The sequence below is a fragment of the Colletes latitarsis genome, chromosome 8, assembly GCF_051014445.1.
Source record: "Colletes latitarsis isolate SP2378_abdomen chromosome 8, iyColLati1, whole genome shotgun sequence".
Taxonomy (NCBI): domain Eukaryota; kingdom Metazoa; phylum Arthropoda; class Insecta; order Hymenoptera; family Colletidae; genus Colletes; species Colletes latitarsis.
The window spans coordinates 30,332,100-30,350,938 of record NC_135141.1 but is presented as its reverse complement, the minus strand read 5'-3'; the positions used below and the strand labels follow the sequence as shown (position 1 = coordinate 30,350,938).

At 44.9% G+C, this 18,839-nt stretch overlaps 1 long non-coding RNA gene across 1 annotated transcript in view; it reads left to right on the top strand.

Annotated features, from left to right (window-relative positions):
• LOC143344810 (uncharacterized) overlaps positions 1-17,786 on the top strand; it is a 74,965-nt gene extending 57,179 nt beyond the window's left edge. Inside the window, exon 5 of the long non-coding RNA XR_013080159.1 lies at positions 14,013-17,786. This is a non-coding gene — a long non-coding RNA (uncharacterized LOC143344810). The remainder of the gene's footprint in view (positions 1-14,012) is intronic.
• Positions 17,787-18,839: the final 1,053 nt, after the last annotated feature.

Here is an 18,839-nt window from a genome sequence, read left to right as displayed (position 1 = left end):
AAAGCTCGAATTTGTTTTTAAGACAAATGAGAAAACTGTTTTTTAAATCAAAAGATTATTTTGCTAAGGAGGTAACAAAATTAATTTTCAATATTACGTGTCAAAGAAAATAAATCTAGATAGATCTTCTAACGAGGCTCCAAAACTAACTTCAATGACAAATTCTGTGTTAGAGAAGAATTAGTGCTCCGTCCAGTTAATAAAATCGCGTACAACTTTTTCCTTCGTCGCGTTACATATTAATAAGAGACTTCTTGCGTTTCCAGCGTAATCGGTGTCTGAAATTACGGTAAACAGTGATTCTATTTGCGAAGCGTTGGAGTGGAAACCTGTTGTCTTCGGCGGACAAGTTTCTTTTCTGGCACGTGACAGCCAAGAGCGTCCTCGTCTTGAACGCGATTCGAGCATGCAACCGACGTCACTTCGGATTCGCAGAAAACGGCTTAATTATCTTTTCAGCAGGGGCTTAATTCATCCTTGCGTTTCTTTCCGAGCCGAGTTCGGGCAAGTGCCGCCGCGTTGGTCCGCGACATACGCCGGTTTCGAGCATCATCAATCATGGGGCTCGTTCCAGTCTTTGTTTCACGTCGGTCCATTGTGATCCGGTATACTCGTTGTTTCAATTTAATTTCACCGAATAGATTTGGTAAATAATACAAATTCGACATAACACACGGAGGAAATAATTCAAAAGTTAATTCGAACAAATGTCATCGAAGGTAAAAACTCGTATCCAAGTTAATAATTCGAAGCGTTGCAACGAAAAGCATTCGGTTTCGCGTAGATCCACCCTATAGCGTTGCATTTTCCATAGTGTCTTCCTTGCACTTTGCGGAAGTCTACGGCAATGGCTTCTCAGAAGCGATAAGCTTCTCGCTTCGCGTTCGACGAGAAGTCCACAAACAGAAGTTACGTGGCAGCCTAATGATTGCGCAATCGCGGATCGATACTCGCGGGATCGTACGTTTCTGTCTTGGATCCTGGGTGATCCATGCTCGACGATCTTGCTGCCTGGATACGACACACACGACACACGCGTCCGCGTCCTCGTTAACCGGCTAACGATATTTCAACGTCGAGCCACCGACGACGATTAACGTCCCTGCAAAATTGTGACGCAGAAACCGCGCGAATTTACGATCGACCCGCTGTAATGTCCGCTTTTGGTCGACCGTTATGCTGAAAAATGAGCTCCTCGTCGACTTGTTCAACTTTATTCGAAGAACACGAAGCTTTGACTCCCGGTTCGAGGTCTTCGAATCTTCGCGTTCATATTGCAGCGTTCAGAACGAAAGAAAAACAGCGATACGTGTTCTATTTAGAGAATAATAATTTTAGACTCGTTGATCCCAAACATTATAAACGATGGAAGTGTTAGAAATTATATTACCCCACGTACCGTAACTGTAATCTGAAAACAGTGAACATGGCGGTTCTTCCGTATTTTTCGCGAATTAAAACTCGGTGGAAATCGATAATCGCGAGTCCGTTGCCGCTCAACATTTTCACCAGTCGCGTTTTTTGTCCGATCTTTTTCAATCGTGGTCGTCGATCCGCGTTTCGACACGGTCTCTGAATTTCGCGACGGATCGTCGTGATCGCGCGATCATTATCGCCGCGCGGCGAATGTAATTATCGGACCGATCACGCCGCGAGAGTTGTTTGTATTTATCGGGGGGGCTTAATCAGAATTATCTCTACCGCATCGTTTGCGATTCGAATTGATAGTAGCAAACGTTAACCGGAAGTGAATTGCGTGGCTGCGAACGCTCGCCGCAAAATACCCTATTCCGGGCAGCGAAGAGATCCGAAATACACGATCAACAAGTACTGTTTGCTTTATTGATCCGTCGATTTTGAATTTCTCCTTTTTATTTAACAAATTGATCGTTGTGGTGGTCACTGGGGATCTTTGAGTAGTTTTTAAAGGCTTATAGCGCTATTTTATGCAAACATTACAGAGAAAAAAGTCGATTTTGGTAGAAATAGGGTAGTAGAACAATTATGAACAGTGCTGTACGTCATTAATACTCGATCGACTGTATGTGTTGTTCGAATAAACGCATTATTTGATCAACTCGTTCGTAAATAATTAAATGAAATAAGCGGAACAAGGGAATTTTCACGATACAACCCAATAACGTGTATTCACTTTCCCTGCCCTTCGTCGAACGACCCTGAATCTGTTAACAACGATAGTTGCCCTATTCTGGCACAGGTTCAAATTCACTTATCGAACTCGGCCAAATCGTGACCAAACATATTTCAACCACGGCAAATTGCCCTTCGTCACCCTGTTCTGCGTAGAAAATTCATTAAACGCTTATGATTTCTTGTCGTAGGAGTGGATACACGAAAAATAGTATTAAACCATTTGAGATTTGTACTATCTTAATACTTGCAATATAACAGCAATATAAAATCGAATAGTTTGAGTAAAAAATTTTTAAAACTCGTTCAAACAAAATGCTTGGGGGAAGGCTTAGAACCGGTATCAAAGCGTCGAGGCAAAAATCGCGACATTATGATACGAAAGTGTTATTTTTGTTCGAAATAAAATTGGTCCAAGTCCGAACGAGAATGGTTATAAAAAGCTTCCGTCCCGCGGATGGGAATCGTTGCGTTTCCTGTTGGGCGAGCCACGGACGCGTCGAACAATAGCCTCGATCGTCGACTTCGAACGGAAAAGAAACCGCGACCCACCCACGTGGTGTGTCTCGCCTAGAGCGAGAACGGGAATAGAGTGGACTCGGGTCGTCGCAGCAGTTCGCGTATTAAAAGGACCTCAGCGTCTCTCCCTTCCTCCTTCGGGGTGCAAACGATTTCAAGGGTCGTTACGTTCCCCTCGAGTCTGCGGTGCAGCGAAATGCAGCAAAGTGAAGCAGACCGAAGGACACGGACGGGGCCCCGCGCGCGCTCTCCGTCTTTCTCGGCTCGTTATTCCGGTCAGGGACCACCTCCTGGCGTGGCGGCGGTCCTCATTGTAGGACAAGTAGTCGACGACTCTCTTTTGCCTCGGAGGGTCGGGAAAAGCAACACCGACAACGCCGAAGGTCGTTATGAAGCGAAACGAGGCGCCTGTCGATCCTCTTCTTCTCGCTCTCCGTCTCCGTTCCTCGCCATTGTCTCGTCCCCTCTCGCCGGGACACCGAGGAGGTCCTCTTCGCCGTTCGCGTCCATTTCACCTAATCTCACCCTCGTGTCGGCCCTTTGTGACTTTTCGATGCTGACCGCGTGACCGGCCCTTGTTTTTCTCCCGTGGATTTCCCGTCCTCCCCGATCCTCGTCGACCCGCCACAAAAATCATCTTTCTTCGATTTTGTTCCTTTCGAAAGTTCGGTAACCCTTCTTTCACTGTCGCGCGTACGTGACTCTACCGTTTCAGTTTCATTTGTTAAGTTTGTTCGGATCTTTATACATTTATCTCAAGCTGATAAAATTGTGTAGCCAACGAAATAAACCTCGACGTTAATTTAATTGAAATAGACGCCCACCTCGATTCCCAAACAGTGGGAGTATTTTAAAACGAGGAATTAAGTTTTAGTGGATTCTTTAACGTTTTAATTTTCCACGGAAACAATTATTTCCCGAAGTCCTGCCGAAAGATTCGATTATACTTCCCGATGGCTGGGTTCTATTTACGATGGTGGGGATGCTATGAATTTTTAAGGTCCTCGTAAAGAATTCTGAATCCCTAATTATACTGTCCCCGTCCCTAATTATGATAGTAAAGGACCTGCGTGGTTCTTCGACCTTTTGTGGTGTATCTGCCTTCCGCCGTCTGGCACCACCTACTCGGTCTCGCTCACGCACACCACGACACGACCGTGGCGGCCACCACCAAGAAGGACGACCAGAGATTTATGTCCCCCGCCATGTTGACCCTTCCGACGCCCTTTCCACGCTCGACTTTACGAGTCTTTAACCCCTTTGGGTGTTGGGTTCTTCCGTCACGAGGCGAGAACTGGCGGTTTCGCGTTGTCCCTTGCGAGACACTGAAAATAAAAGAGCAACATTGTTAAAATACGGTAGGACCTCGATAAAGTAAACCATTTGTTTTGTTCTTTAATGGAAAAAGAAACCTTCGAAGCTACGATATTCGTTTTAAGAAACTCCGTTATACAGGAAGTTCAACTCTGATTAGCGGTTCGAGTATTCGATTAATTATATAATTTTAGTTCTCTACGCACCGATCCAGTCTCATTAGATACAGATATTTGATTCAGCGATGCTCCAGATTACGCTATCGCGTTGCGTTGTAAAGTAGCGCAATGACGTTGGCAGAAAGCTAGTTGAGTACTCTTTTTACGCCCTTTTTTTGGATCATTTGGTTCTGATGAATCGGGAACCGATTAGTCACGCGTTTCGCTCGAGATGGTTTGTTCGAAGCCCATAGAACCCGCGTCGCTGCACATGTAGGCCACACAGATTTAATTCGAAGGACTCTGTTTTACCTTATCAACAATAATACTCGCGTTTAATAACTAATTCAGCGCATCGAAACCTCTTAAATCTTTATTTTATCGTTTTGAACCTACTGTCTGTCTTTCCTTTCTTTCCCAGTTTGTCTTCCAGAACGTTTAGAGATCGATGATCAAACCGAGCTCGTTCAAATCGAGAAATAGCAAAAGCATTGCTCGTGTAAATGTTCACCGAGACTCATGTTCAACGTTCCTGAAATCAACCGAGATGACACTATCTGGTTGATTCGCATGAGCGCGCGCGGAAACGACGCGTGCGATACATTCGCGTGTTTGAAAGCGCGGCGCGCTGTTTATCCAGCCCGTTTCTATCTCGAATCTTTCGCCGGATAAAATGCCCCATTGTGGGGCGATACTTTGCGCCGGAGTTGGTCGAAATTCGAATAATAGATAATCGATGAAACCAACGCATTGCAATTTATTTCCGACGAACGATGAAACTTTTATCCGTTTGTTGCGAAACGTTTCCAACTGCCTAAGCAAACGGTAATAGTCGAAAAATACGCTTTACCAGGACGTACGCTTTTCGAGGCTTCCGGGTATAAGTCGTGTGTTATTTTAGGAACATGTTCAGACCTTTTGCAAGCATTTCAGTTAGCTTCTTTAGGGGTCAAATGACACACCGATATCGGCCTGTGGCCTGTGCCCGTATTATGGATCGCTGGTTACCAATAACCGAGCTCATGTCATGGGTCACTGGTCGCCAATCATAGGTGTTTTTAATTGTTCAGCCAAAGCAGGCTCACGGAAACCCAAACCAGTATCAATTATCAGAACCTAGATCCGTGAAAGTCTCAGATATCTTACGATAATGAAGCTTTTACTATATTAGATTGAAATTCAATTTTTTATAACATCGATAACCAAAGTTTGTTTTCCAAGTTGAGAATAATAATTGTTATTCAACAATCTCTTCGTTAGTTTGGTTACAACAGGTAATACAAAGCAGCACGGTTTATTGTTTCGCGTTCCTATTTTCATTCAACGTAACGCGATTAAGTTAATCATTGAATTTTAATGGCGAGCTTAATTACGGTAAACACAAATGCTCGCGCGAACGGGGGCGTCGCACAATGGGTCGAAATCGAGGGATCCTGGGCAAAATTTCAAACTGCGAAGTCATAGAATATGCCCTTTACACCCCGTCAGCATTTTTGTTACCTGGCCTGCGAACACCGTCAGAGCCAGGTAAGTTTGCCGCCATTCCTTGCAGCTCATTTTAAAGTCGACCCTTGTCGGAGCAGTACTCTCTTGGTGAAATTTCAATTTATTAGTTGTTTCGCTCCCTGGTGCAAATATGAATAAATATCGATGGGGACGCGGAAAAATGCGAACGTATTCGGGCGACGGGACTGCCTATGGAGTTTACGTGTCACCCATATCCGGGTGACATGGCAGTCAACGTGTTAATCGGGGACCCCGATACGCACCACTGTGGTTTAAAATATCGGACGATCGCTCAACCGTAGTCCCCGGAGCGAAACGTGTCGTTTAGCGTGTAGAAAAGGAAACGATCGATGATGCTTCTTAATAAAATTACACGGCTCGCGCGGAAAATTCGAATTCCGTTTCCAATATTTTCTTCTTGCCAAAAGAAACTGTCAGTTGCTTTCCAACGCGGGGAATTCCGCGATTACGCAAAAAAAAAGAAGAGAATTATAGAAATTCCGAGCTCCAACGCAAGGTATGGTTTGATTTATCGCAATCGACTCTTAATCGCAGAGACGAGCGCGTATGGGTTCGTAGGGCTCTGAAATTGTCGACGACATCGCGGCGAGCAACAGTTCGCCGACGATAAATCACAATCTTCGAGCGTGTCGAGCGAACTATCGGTTCTAGAAACGGTACTTCGATCGATCCGTGCGTCGCGAATACGGTGTCATCGACTCGTTGTTACGAAATCGAGCGTCGTCGACGTCGAAATGAATTCGAAACGCGATAATTATTGCCAAAATAATTATATTCCCATCGACCGCACTCAGAACATTCGTAGAGCATTCGTCGAATTTTATTAATGAATATCAGGGGTCAAATTTCATTGGACATAGTTTCTAAACAAAAATAATAGAAACAGAGTGGTAGAAAAAATTCTAAAATACTTTATAATGCAGATTTTTTACGGTAACGTTCTATGTGTCTGCTTTCAAGACGGAAATATTCCTACAGGCGAATTCGGTTACAGGTTCAGGGCGAAACACACTACTGTCTACCTTTCTTCTTGCTTCACCTGTGTACCATTCTTCGCGTACTCGTAAATTATGCTTCGTACGTGCCGCATTGCCCCGAAATAGGTTGCACCTGCTCTCTGGTAGCTTATGCTTCGGACAGATGAACCGCCAAGGGTTCAAACTCTAATGCGCCGTTCCCAAATGATTAATCATCTCTTTTAAGTAGAAGGACTCGCGAACAAGTACTATATCTCTCTAATTTCCCTTTGATCCACCCTCTGATTCGTCATACTTTAACCAAAACAACCCTCCGTCGAATCTCTGCTCCCCTTCTCGCCGAGGTGCTTTAAAATCTCGATGCAATTTACCGTTCGACTCTTTTGAAAACAAATCGGAAATATAACACGCATATTGTATCTTTAAACATCACAGTCATTAAAATCTTATCTTTAAGCTACTCCGAAAACTACTAAGTTCTTAAATGTCTGGTAGAGTCAACTTGACATTTTTAATAATTAGCAGAATTAAAAACTCGAGAATAAAGATTCCAAAGCCATCAGGTTCGTAAAATTATATAAGTTCAGTGACGTCAAAGTAGAAATCTATTCCCAGAATTGCTTGAAATTCGAGGTTCGAGGAACTCAACGAGGAAGAAATTATCCAATTCCTCTTAAAATCTGCTATCTCTGAGTTTGTCTCAGAAATTTGTAAATTCTTAAATTTTAAATCACTCGCGGTGACAAACCAGGTGGTAGACTTCTCTCGGTCTAATTGGACGTAAGATTATCAATTACCCTTCGGTCGATAACGATTCGAATTTTAGTAGATGGAATTAGGCGCAGTTAGGCGGTTAGGTAGCGGCCGGCGAACGCGTGTTTCGGGTTCGTCGGACGCAACGATTACGGAAAAATGCCGAAATCCGTGCAGAATCTCGACAATTCGGCGAACGAGCGGTACGCGAGCGTTTCACGGGCGAAACGTTCGCCGGTCGAGAGAACACGCGTTCCGAAAATACATACTCGGCGCGCTTTTTATTATTCATAAACCCATCGGGTCTCGACGGCGAGAGCATTTTTGACCCGGTGTACGCGGCGCGAATCGTCACGTACGGGCGACACGTAGACAGGGTATGCGTTCGCGCACGCACGTTCGCTCTCCAGGGAACAGGAGCGTCGCACAATGCCTCGAAATCCCAAAAACACCACGGAAAATAGCAGTTTTCAGGCTCGCGCTAAAATTGGTACACACAGGTTCCCGAATGCGCTTATTACAAGCTCAAAAAAAAGAAAAAAAAAATGACAGACCTCGTAACAACGATTATGTTAGACTCGACCGATAACGTCGAGTTTCCAAGGGTTATCTAGAATTGCTCGAACGATTCCCGGACTCCGGTAACAACTTGGACATTACCGGTGCTGGAGAACGAGCGAGGAAAGAAAAAAACGGCCGCGAGGGAACAAAAAACACCCAGCGAACTGCGCGCGTACAACGGTAAAAAAAGAGCAAGAAACAGGGACGCGTTCATAGAGTCGCGAGAAACGGGGGAAAAAGTGCAATCCCAGTCGATGCAGTTAACCGGACGAGGAACAAAGAGCGACAGAGAACGCGAGAGGACGGAAAGAGAGAGCCCCTGTGCGGGACTGTTGCGGAAAGAGGATGAAAAGAGTCTCTGGTTCTCGAAGGAGGTAACCGGCCGGACGGGAGTGGAACTCCGAGGCACGACCCTCGTTCCCGAACGGAACGAACGCGCTGGAACGAGGATAGCTGCTGGCACCGGGTCCGCGAGGGTGTCGAGCCGACGCTCGCGGAGACACCAGGCACCGAACAAACACCGGGCATCCGTTTTCTTCTCCTCCTATCGACTGAGCAGGCTCTAGCAATCCGAGAATTACAATTGCAATTAGTAAATTGGACGACCGACTCCGTCTTGGAGAAACGAGTCTTCCATAGTATTGTCTTTTGACAGAAACTTCCACTGAACGAGCGTCCTCCAGGCGTGGACAGTTCGGCCATTTTGGATTTTGTCTTGCAACGAAACGATCGTAGGATTCTTGGTAGATACAGTAAAGAGCTGAACATACGACATTTTAACAAAAATAATTTTTCACTCGATATTTGCATGTTGAATACTAAAGAAACAAAGTACTTGGTATTGTCTACAATCTTTTGGCTTTTCGAAACAAAAATGGTTCGCTTATAGTGTGGGGGTGGTGGGTTAGGTCTGGGTTGATAGATGGCGGAATTTGGCTCGCGAAGTGGCTGGGTGACTAGGTTGTTACCTCTCGGAGCAACCGTGAAGCGAAGGTGGCGGACACGACGGTACGAGGAGAGTCGATCGCTGGAGAGACAAGGAGGAAACGAGGCGTTCGCGTTTTATGGGTGTGCGGTGAGGTCGTGGAGGAGGCACGACGAACGCGTGAGGGATCGCTGGGCTCGGGAGGAGCCTGCCAGAGGGGCCAGGGAGGGTTCGTTATCGAATCCTAGGATCGCCAGGCTCGCACGTACGGCAACCGCAACCGGGGGAACCACAGTAGACGCAAAACTCGAACGCTTTGGGTCCTCGCGTGCATTCGTGCGGCACGGCTGTTTTCTCGCACGATTCGAGCCACCGCTCCTCCCACCATTTCTTTGCCACTTGTTCCTATCCGACGCTGAGCCAGCCGCGTCGCGCGCATCTAATTAGAGCCACGATGAATTTCAATCAATTAGAGAACGCGCCGCGCGGAATGTCCGATTTGTGGTATGGGTTACGTAAACGCGAGCCTAGGTTAGCAACCACGTCGACTGTGGAACTGGAGTGGATTTGGTAGGTCAAAGGGACAAACGATGTTATCCAAGATGTCATCGATACGGCGCGATTATAGATTACGTATTGTATCTTTTAATTAACAAGGAATCGTCGGGTCTCGTAATCGCGACTGTGGATTTGGTAGTTTAAAGGGATGCACGATGTTATTTATATGGAGTGATTATGGATTACGTGCACTATCTTCTAATTAACAAGGTCGATTTCGTAATCGTGAGACTAGGTTTGCAAGCACGTTCGTTGCAGACTAAAATGGCATACAAACTCTTTGTATACGTGGCTCGATAACGCCTTGCTATTTCTTGACACTGTTCTGCGAATCAGTATAGTGTATTGTTTTGAGAACAGCGCTCGATAATTCATTAATTTGTTGCGCGTCGGAAGAAATAACGAATAAGTATTCAGATCAGGGAATGGTAATGCATTTGATGTATGGACTTGGTGAATGCAATCAGGCGAAGCAAGACGTCTGTATGCGAAGCGTTTCCTCGATAGACGTCTGCCAGACGAGAGAACATTTCAGAGAATACTCGAACGCCTCTTGGGGCACAGGTTCGATTAAAAAACGAGTGTCACGCAGCGGTAGACAGAATCAAAATTGTTAATGTCGAAGAAATAATGGCGTCGGTACTCGGAAAGATACAGCAATGGAGAATGGACAGAGTGGAAATCTTCAGTATAGGCCAAGAGTTAACTTTTGTACTTGGTTACTGTAAATATCCATCGATGAACATTTTGTATTCGTTCTATCGTTTACCAGGATTCACAACTCACGTTAGCGGGCTGTAGAAACTCCATATATTGTTCTTTAATTCAGTGTAAATATATGAATAGGAATAACTAGCGATAATCATCAAGTGAAATTAAGATGTTACTTTCGGTAGAAGTTTCCCATGGAGATGGAAAGATACAGAGACGCGGATCTATAACTCAACGTGTAATGATCTAACCACCAAGTTTCTTTTATAATAAATCTTACAAGCTGCGTATCTATGAAACTGTGAAATTGATTTCCTAAAAAAAAAACCTGGCTTCTGGCGATGACTAGAAGACAGTACGAAAGCTCGAGAGGCAAAGATTCTAAAGCTACGAAGGTGCTGTTCAAGTTATGCAGCTTCTATAGAACGACACCAAAGTTTCTACGCATTCTAAAGTCGCTCGTTGAAGTTCCTCGTGGCGAGGAGTAAACCTAAAACTTCCAGGTTCAAGGAACTCGAAACTAACCAACGCGAATCTTCTAAATCTGATAGATCGAGACTCTGCTCATTCCTAATCGTACTTGACTACCTTCTGCATCAATTTCCTTTTTTAACACGTTGATTGCCAAACTCTTCAAATTGTCCACGAAAACGAAACTTTGTTTTCAGACAACTGGAAACTAGCATACTCATAATTCGTTATTGAACTTATTTTTACAGGCTTGTTAAAATTCAAGAGCCCTACCAATGTGTTAAAATGATGCAAATACTTTCCAACGTAGCTGGATGACAGAGACGACAGTTTGATCGAATAAAAAGCATAGTAAAATGATCGTCCAGTCCAGAGGTTCGAAGCCTAGCGGAGGTTGTTCACTCGCGACGTCCACTATATAGCGAAAGGGTAAAGATCGCGAACGGTACTCGAAGTTCGCGTCCCTCGGAAGGAACCCGCCTCTAATTCCGCGGGTTCGCGAATTACCGTCGCTGATGGGGGGAAAAAAGAAAGAAATCGCGACAAGTCTGCTCAGGGAATCCCGTTATTTTCGCGTGGGGGAGGGGGTGAGCTCGCGGGCGCGGGTGTAGCTGCCAATAAATCAACAAGTACGCATCGCGTAGGTCTTCACAGTCTGTTGCTCTCGCATTGGCGGATACCTCTATCGGCTTGGTCGGTACACACACCGGCGCGCGCGGACACGTGGACAGAAACGGGTCGAAAGAGAGCTAAAAAGGGAGGCTGAGAGGCTCATGATTTATCTCGTCGACGGCTCGAAGGCTTCGGGGGCCCCTTGGAATTTCTGGTGGCGGGCCGATCCGCCGGCAGTGTGGACGGACGTGGTTGGATCCTGCTCGACGAAAGGGAAGTCGATCGACCGGAATACGTCGACGGAACGAACCGATTCTTGTTGGTCCTCGTCGGGCCATTTATCGCCCTGACAGATGTTTTCGTAGCGCGGTGAAAACCGTGAGCAATTCGTGGCCCGCCCTTCGACGCGTTCGCTGTCACGTTTCTTTACGGAAGCCCGGTGGCAGCTACTTTGGTCGTTAGGACACTCGCGACAGACACCACGGTCACTATTCTACTCTTGAACCCCTATTTTTACCTCCTTCTCTGTTAATTTTTTGACTGAGAACTGTAGAATCTTTTCTGACGGAATTCCTTATGCGTTTACGAGGTTAGAGAATACTGGGATGATATTCTGAATATCAGACCTTAATAGCTTTTGAATAAAACGGAGTCTATTTCATAATCTCAGCCAATCTACACATTTGGAAGGGAGATTCTTAATTAAGGTGTTTGGAACTTGATGTTCTCGCGAACAACGTTCGAAGAGGTAAACGAAAGCCCCAGAGCTATTTCAATCTCGACGAAGCTTCTTTGTTACTTAAGAAATGTTTTATTTTAGTCGAATCCGATAAAACGGAAGCGGTCGTTGATATCGGTATTTACGATAAATAAAGCCGTTCTCGTCGACGTCGTCCGGAACCGATCAAGACGTCCGCGTTTTATTTTCGCGTTATTGTAACCCTCCAGTTCGTCGAAACGTCGTTTCGACCGATATTCAACTGGTCACCTGTTGATCGCGGCCGTACGACTTTGCAGCACGCCGGAAACAAAAACAAATTCGACGTTTCCGGCTGTAGGACCGGTCCTGCCTACCGTCCGGTTCGCGCTATTCCTCTTTCCTTCTGACATATGATTCGCCGTACTAATTGGACCTTTATTATGCAAATGCCGGTTTGTTACGATCGTCGTATGCAAGGACTGCAGATATCGCCCAAGATATATTAGCGATTTTACGTTGCAAGTGAGTCGAAACGAAAACTAAATTACGTTGTCAAGTTATAATCATATTAAATTGACACGGTTAAATTGACGGAGTCCATATCTCAAACAATTTTCCACTGTGAGAATCTTCAAGAGAGCTCTAGTCCCCCAAAAAATGTAAAAAATATAATTATAAGTTTACGTGACTTCAGAGACCTTCTGAATAAGTTCTATAAAATGTTACGAAACGATAGTGAAAATCGGAATTGAAGAATCGTGGATCTCTCTTAATCGCTTTGGAAATTCGACGAGTCGAGGTCCTTCCAATCCTGGGAATTAAGAACGTCGTAAGAAAGTCTCGCACGCTTTAATTACCATTCAAGCCGGAGGGCCAGAGGGAGGCCTGGCTCATGCAAGTATAATTCTCTCTCGAATCGCTCTCTTCCTCTCTCCTTCGCCTGGCCAGTGTTACGCGACTCTCTGTACGCTTTGATCCCGAGCTGGCGTGACGTGCACGCAAAAACAGAGGAAAACTCGCTGGGGAAATGCGTTCGCCTATCGCGTCGTTTCTCCCCTGTTCATCTTTCACGCCTTGTTTTCCCTCGTACGAGCTTTTTCTCTCTTTTGTTCCTCGAGGGTGGCCCAGAGGATACCAACGGTTAAAAAGAAATTAATAGCTCGAAAACGCAAAGAGATATTCTCCATTTCAAGCATAATGGTCGAAGTATCCATCGTATTCAACTATCAAGATTGTAGATTTGAGGATGCACCTATAAAAAATGGCGTCTAATTCGTGTCTCCCTATAACTTTCGATTTAAGTTTCGAGAACATAACAGATCAATTTTCTTAATTTCCCCAACGAGAGAAGCTTCTGCAACCGTCGAATATCGCGACATCTTAGCAATTCGGACGACATACAATCTAGGGGGCCTGAAAATAGTATTTTTCATTTCCGTGTAAGTTGCTCGTTAAAAAAAGGAGTACTTGTTCCTGCTGAAACTTTGGACGTAACTTTTTGACGAGCACGATAGAACGTCGTGCACGCGAGGACGACGAATCCACGGACGCTGGTGCAGACCAGCATTACGAGTACTTTTCTCGCGATAACGAGAGTCGGTTATGCGGATGTCCGTGAAACAGATTGTTGGCCACCGCACGCGAATCTGCGCATGCGACGCAGCGGCGAACGAGCTCACACGAGCGTCGCGGACGACCCATTTAATGCACACGTATATCCGCTGCACGTAGAACAGCCGGTTCGCTATTTAGCCCGACGACTAAACTGGAATCTCGAGATAAACGACATTCCCCGGGGCTTATCTGACCCTAACCGTGGACCGAACCGCCAACACGACTGATGACCCCGCCGTCACCGGAACGATACGCTTCTATAGATGACATAACCCGGTGGTTTGCATACTTTTCGGTAGCAGCCGTAATCTTGATCACGTACGGACATAAAGCAGAAGTCGCTGCCTGCACGAGGCCAATATTTTTACTCCTGAAACTCTGTGAAATCGTAATTTAATTCGAGGCCATCTTTCAACAAAATTATGGCCAGATATTAACTGTGTCTTCTTTTTGTGTTTCAGATGCAATCGTGGGACGTCCAGCCGAGCTCCGGTCTATCTTCCACAAAAATATACGAATAAAAGAAATCCCTACACCCACTTAAATCGCACGTACGTTTGTTCGTTTACTTTAAAAAGAATTCTTGAAAATTTGCCGCGAGGTCGAAAGCGTCTCCAACGCAGACTCCTGAAAGCATCAATCCGTTTCAATTGAAACACTTGAAATACGACTAACGTTTTAAATCCAGCAATCAGCATACATAATGAATATTGAAGCGCGCGTTCGTACTTACCGTTCGATGGATAACTTTAGAATTCCCTTTACAATATTAATCGGTGCGTTATTTTAACATTTATCGCCGGGACGAGAACAAATTGGATAAATTATTTAGCAGGACACGAAAACGGAGATTCAAAACTTGTCTCGTTACGTTAATCTGAATTTTATCGACGATGTCGTGTTACTTTCTGTGCAACAAGTTTTAAATTCACGCTTCGTTTATAATTAGCGAGTAAATCACGCGTTCCAGAAATTTAAGAACACTTCGACACGACGTAAAATTGAAATCTTCCAGCAGACTCAGGCTACAAGATGGTGGAAGTCGAGGGTTAAGGGTGGTAAACCAAGCAAATTGAGCGTCGAAATTAGGCGCCCTTAGCGCCGTATCGTCCTGAATCGGAATAGTTTCGCGGATAAGTCCCCCGGATTGCGTCCCGTATTAGCACCAGCGGCGGTGCTTAGAAGTTGATCCGCAACTCGGTCGAAACAGGGCTGTGGCTGGCGATTTAAAGTACCAAGGCGATCTTTATTACGCGTGAACGACGAAAGTACACGATGACGATGCGGACCGTGGCTGGCTCGGTGCCAGCGAGAGATCTCGCAGGGCTCAGCCTCTTCATCCTCTTCCTCGTCGTCGGTATTCACCGCCCCCGTTCTCCCCTTCCAGCCCCGATTTCCCCATTCTTTCGTCGCCCATTCTTCCGCGAGTCGATATCGAGATGTCGCGCGACTCCACACCGAACCACCGTCTTCTTTCGACAGAATTTTGGCAATTTTTATCAACGTTCCGGCGGGTCCAACGTCCCTTCTTAAAATGGCGATCCGGGCAAACGTCGACAACCAATCGTCCATGATGGAAACAACTTTGTCGTTCGATTCGTGAATTTACTGCAAAATACCTCGCGAAAATGTGTCGATTTTGATATAGGAGACTTTATGACGAGACTGATTCGTCACTGTACGGCAAAAAGTCAATATAACGTGGTACAATCGCATAATTTTGGTACTTGACTCGGACATTAGAGCTCGTGTTTACATATTGTGTGTAGGTGGAGCGATTTCATTAGACTTATTTGAGTTATGACTGATTGGGTGACCTTTTGGTTCGCCTTTTCTGGGGGCGTTTACCGGGACGCTGTACGGAAATGGCGGAAGGGTTATTAAACTTCTAAAGCCTGCGCCTTCTTGAGTCACCGGGTCCAAAAACCAGAGTCACTCGATTTTGAAATGAAAATTTAGTTGAAAAACCTGTTAATTCCAGTAACACAATTATTTCTATTCAACATAATATTTAGATATCCATAATCATTTGTGCAGAGTTTCATTGAGATCAACGACCGATAGTCGGTCGCGTTTCTTTGTTAGTAGAAGTAAAGACGTTACTCGAGAATGAACGAAGTTTAAGAAACATTCCGACGTAGAAACGGTTAAAACGGAAGAGGCACGAACCATCAAGGATTCAAAGCGTACGCCGGATCGAATCGGGCTACATGGAATTGGCGGTGATTTAAATTGGCTGCCCTCTCGACCCGCTGTTTAACCTATTTACCACCGCGCCTCTGAATACGCTCTCTTCCTCCTTTTTTCCTCTCCTCTTTGCTCCGTTCGTCAGCCGTTCCCCGAACTTCGTTGCCTGTCAGTCGCATTTATCCTCTTTGTGGAGCGATCCCAGCTTTTTAAGCTCCGGGACACGGGAAACGATCGGTAGCCTCTGCCATTTTCCTCCGAAAAGCGTTCGAACAGACTTTTACGCGATGTCGAACGAACTTCCTGGCTTTTCTTGCTCGCAAATACTTGAAACTAGTATATCTTCCGGTCGACTACGTATTCCTAAAGTTTGGAAAACGATTTCTGTGCTTCAAATTATATTAAAATTTCTGATTATCGAATCTTCTTTCGAACTACTTTCTGAGCAAAAATTGCAAAAGTTGTATTAAACGTTACGTGATTTCGATTTATTAATTGTAAATAAAATGGGTCGACTAGTGTCGAATTGCAAATGGCGTGACGAATAAAAGCTTTCAGGTATCGTCGCTTTAAGTAGAAAATGAAATTTCGTTTCGCCGTAAAACGAAGCGCGGGGAACGAAAAATGACCGCTGCGATAATCGGCGCGCCGGGAATTGTTAATTATAGTGATCCGTGTAGTTGCGATTATTTATTATGCGTCGGTAATCTCTGTAATTACTGCCGTTAAAACTGTCATTAAAGTCGAGTCACATCATTAAGTTTATCTTCTGTTCACCGATGTTTTGTTGATTGCTATCAAGATTGCCCCGATGGGGATAAATGGGATTAAAAATGAAGACGGTAGCGTGCCTTTGACGTGATAAATTGAGACGAAGAAATATCCTTGCAACTCGTGCTATCCTCGTAAGCTTCCATCGTTTTACTCAATTTCAATTTCCATTTTATTATAGAATATTTCAAATCGTTATTTATAGGATGTACATCTTGTTCTTGAAGATTGAAAGATAAGATTGAAGATAATTGGCATAAATCTTCTCAGTTTAACAGTCCCAAGATTTCATTATTACTAAAATTATACATTCAATTTCATGTATTTCTCAAGCTAAATAGATGACATCTTGGTTCTTCCTAATTAAAATAATTTCTTGAAATAGAAGGATATTGGAGTTCATTTATTTTAATTATATTTAGAAAATAGTGAGATTTGGGTTGTCACATACGAATAGTAACACCCTAATTTTACTCGGTTTCTTTTCAATATTTACAAGCGCTTGGTCTCGACTGTACGCCATATTGGATTCTGTCTTTCGAGAATCGAGAATCGAACGCAGTCGATTTAGGAGTATTCCGCGATCGATCGTATTCGTACGTATCGATCGAGTGATACTGCAAGTTCGGCGTTAATTGACTTCGCATCCGTGGGGCCCGGTGGCAATTAACCGGAGACGTTCGGAATCGGTTTTTGCGAAAATTTCTTAATCGCACTTGTCTCATGAAAGACGCGGGACGCGCCCACTGATTTATTGGCGGCCCGTCGGGACAGGTTGCGGAAGAGTAGAAAGGGAAAGAGCGCTCGCCACGCATCGAACAATCGATCCTCGGACGATGTCATTACGCCGCGATGGCCAATTAAGCCGCGACGCGTCAATTATGGAAGGTAACGGGAAATCGACTTTTACTGTTGAGACGAAGCCGATTAAAGCTCGCTTTTAACGCGCCGATTGTTGGCCTCTGTTCCTCGCGATGATCCTGATAGATAAACGTCCACCGCCGCGTCGCGTCTTTCGTTTGGTTTCCTCGTTCCTTTCAAAATTCTGCTTTTATTAGATTACGTTCGTAGATCCACAGATTTCGATCTTTAAAGAATATCGTGCAAATATGTTTACAAAAATGTTTGCATCTCAGAAACTTCTATCTATCAAATCGTATTTTATAGTAGTTGGAATATCAGCTTCCGGAGCTTGAGTCCATGCTTTTATTAAGTGAAAAACCCTGACAGCTGACCGCCGTAAGGGCAAACTGCGGACGTTCCGGCGTCGTTGGGGTTCGTACCGATACGCGAATCAAAGAGAGCACGAAAAAAGAAGCGCTCGAACGAACAGAGAAACGTTTGTCCGAGGCATGGGCGATCGCGATCGTTGCGCAACGGCTCGGCCGACATCGCGTCAGCGCGATCCATCGCTCCGGGTACACGCGTCGATGATTAACCGCGTATCCCCATTTGCATGCGGTGTTTACACGACCGGCTAATTATGCGCGATACACGGCCGATTATTAAGATATTACGCAACCGAGCGTGACAGGAAAGCGACGGAAACAACTCGGGGGATGCGATCGAATAAAAAAATGGCCGATCGAGGAGCATTAATCGCGTCCACTTGGAGGATCGCGTGACCGACGCGTGAGAATCTTCGTCCAACGTACTGGAAAATGGGACGATTCGAAAAAGCTCGATGACTGCTCAAAACCATATTTAGCTAACCCAGAATGGAACAAATGTTTAGATAATTACTTATCAGGGTATAATCTTTTATAACAGTACTTTGAGGCGGCAGGGAAACGTAAATAACTGCAAAGAAGATCGTCTAGATCTTTCATTCGTCTCTTTCAATTTGAAATTTTGTTACTTCGAAAGAATTGAGATATTCGGTAAATATAAATTGACAATTTCTTTGTGCCTCGATAGTTTGTCCCTTTTTAGTTGTTTTCAAAGCAACTGGTACGTTACTTTTTGATGAGTATCATTTACGGGCGGTGGAAGTAGGGTGCAAGTGGCTCGATGATCCGAGCTATGGAAGATCACGGTAAACGTTACCTGAAAGTTACACCGGGTTATGCAGGGTTAACTGGTAAAGTGGTTATAATGCTCCAGTGCGTCATGCGTCGGCCTCGATGCGCTGCATATGACGCTCGCGATGCACCGCACGAAAACTTTCCAGCAGCCGTTGTTGCGATCTTTCTGAGCCGAAACCTGCATTTATCCACGCCTATTCGATTCGATTTAATTAAATTTTAGTTTTCTTATAAACCTCCATTGAGGAAAAGAAAGTGTATGAATAGTTCAGTAGAAGTTACGCTAGCTAAATTCGTGAGCAGAAA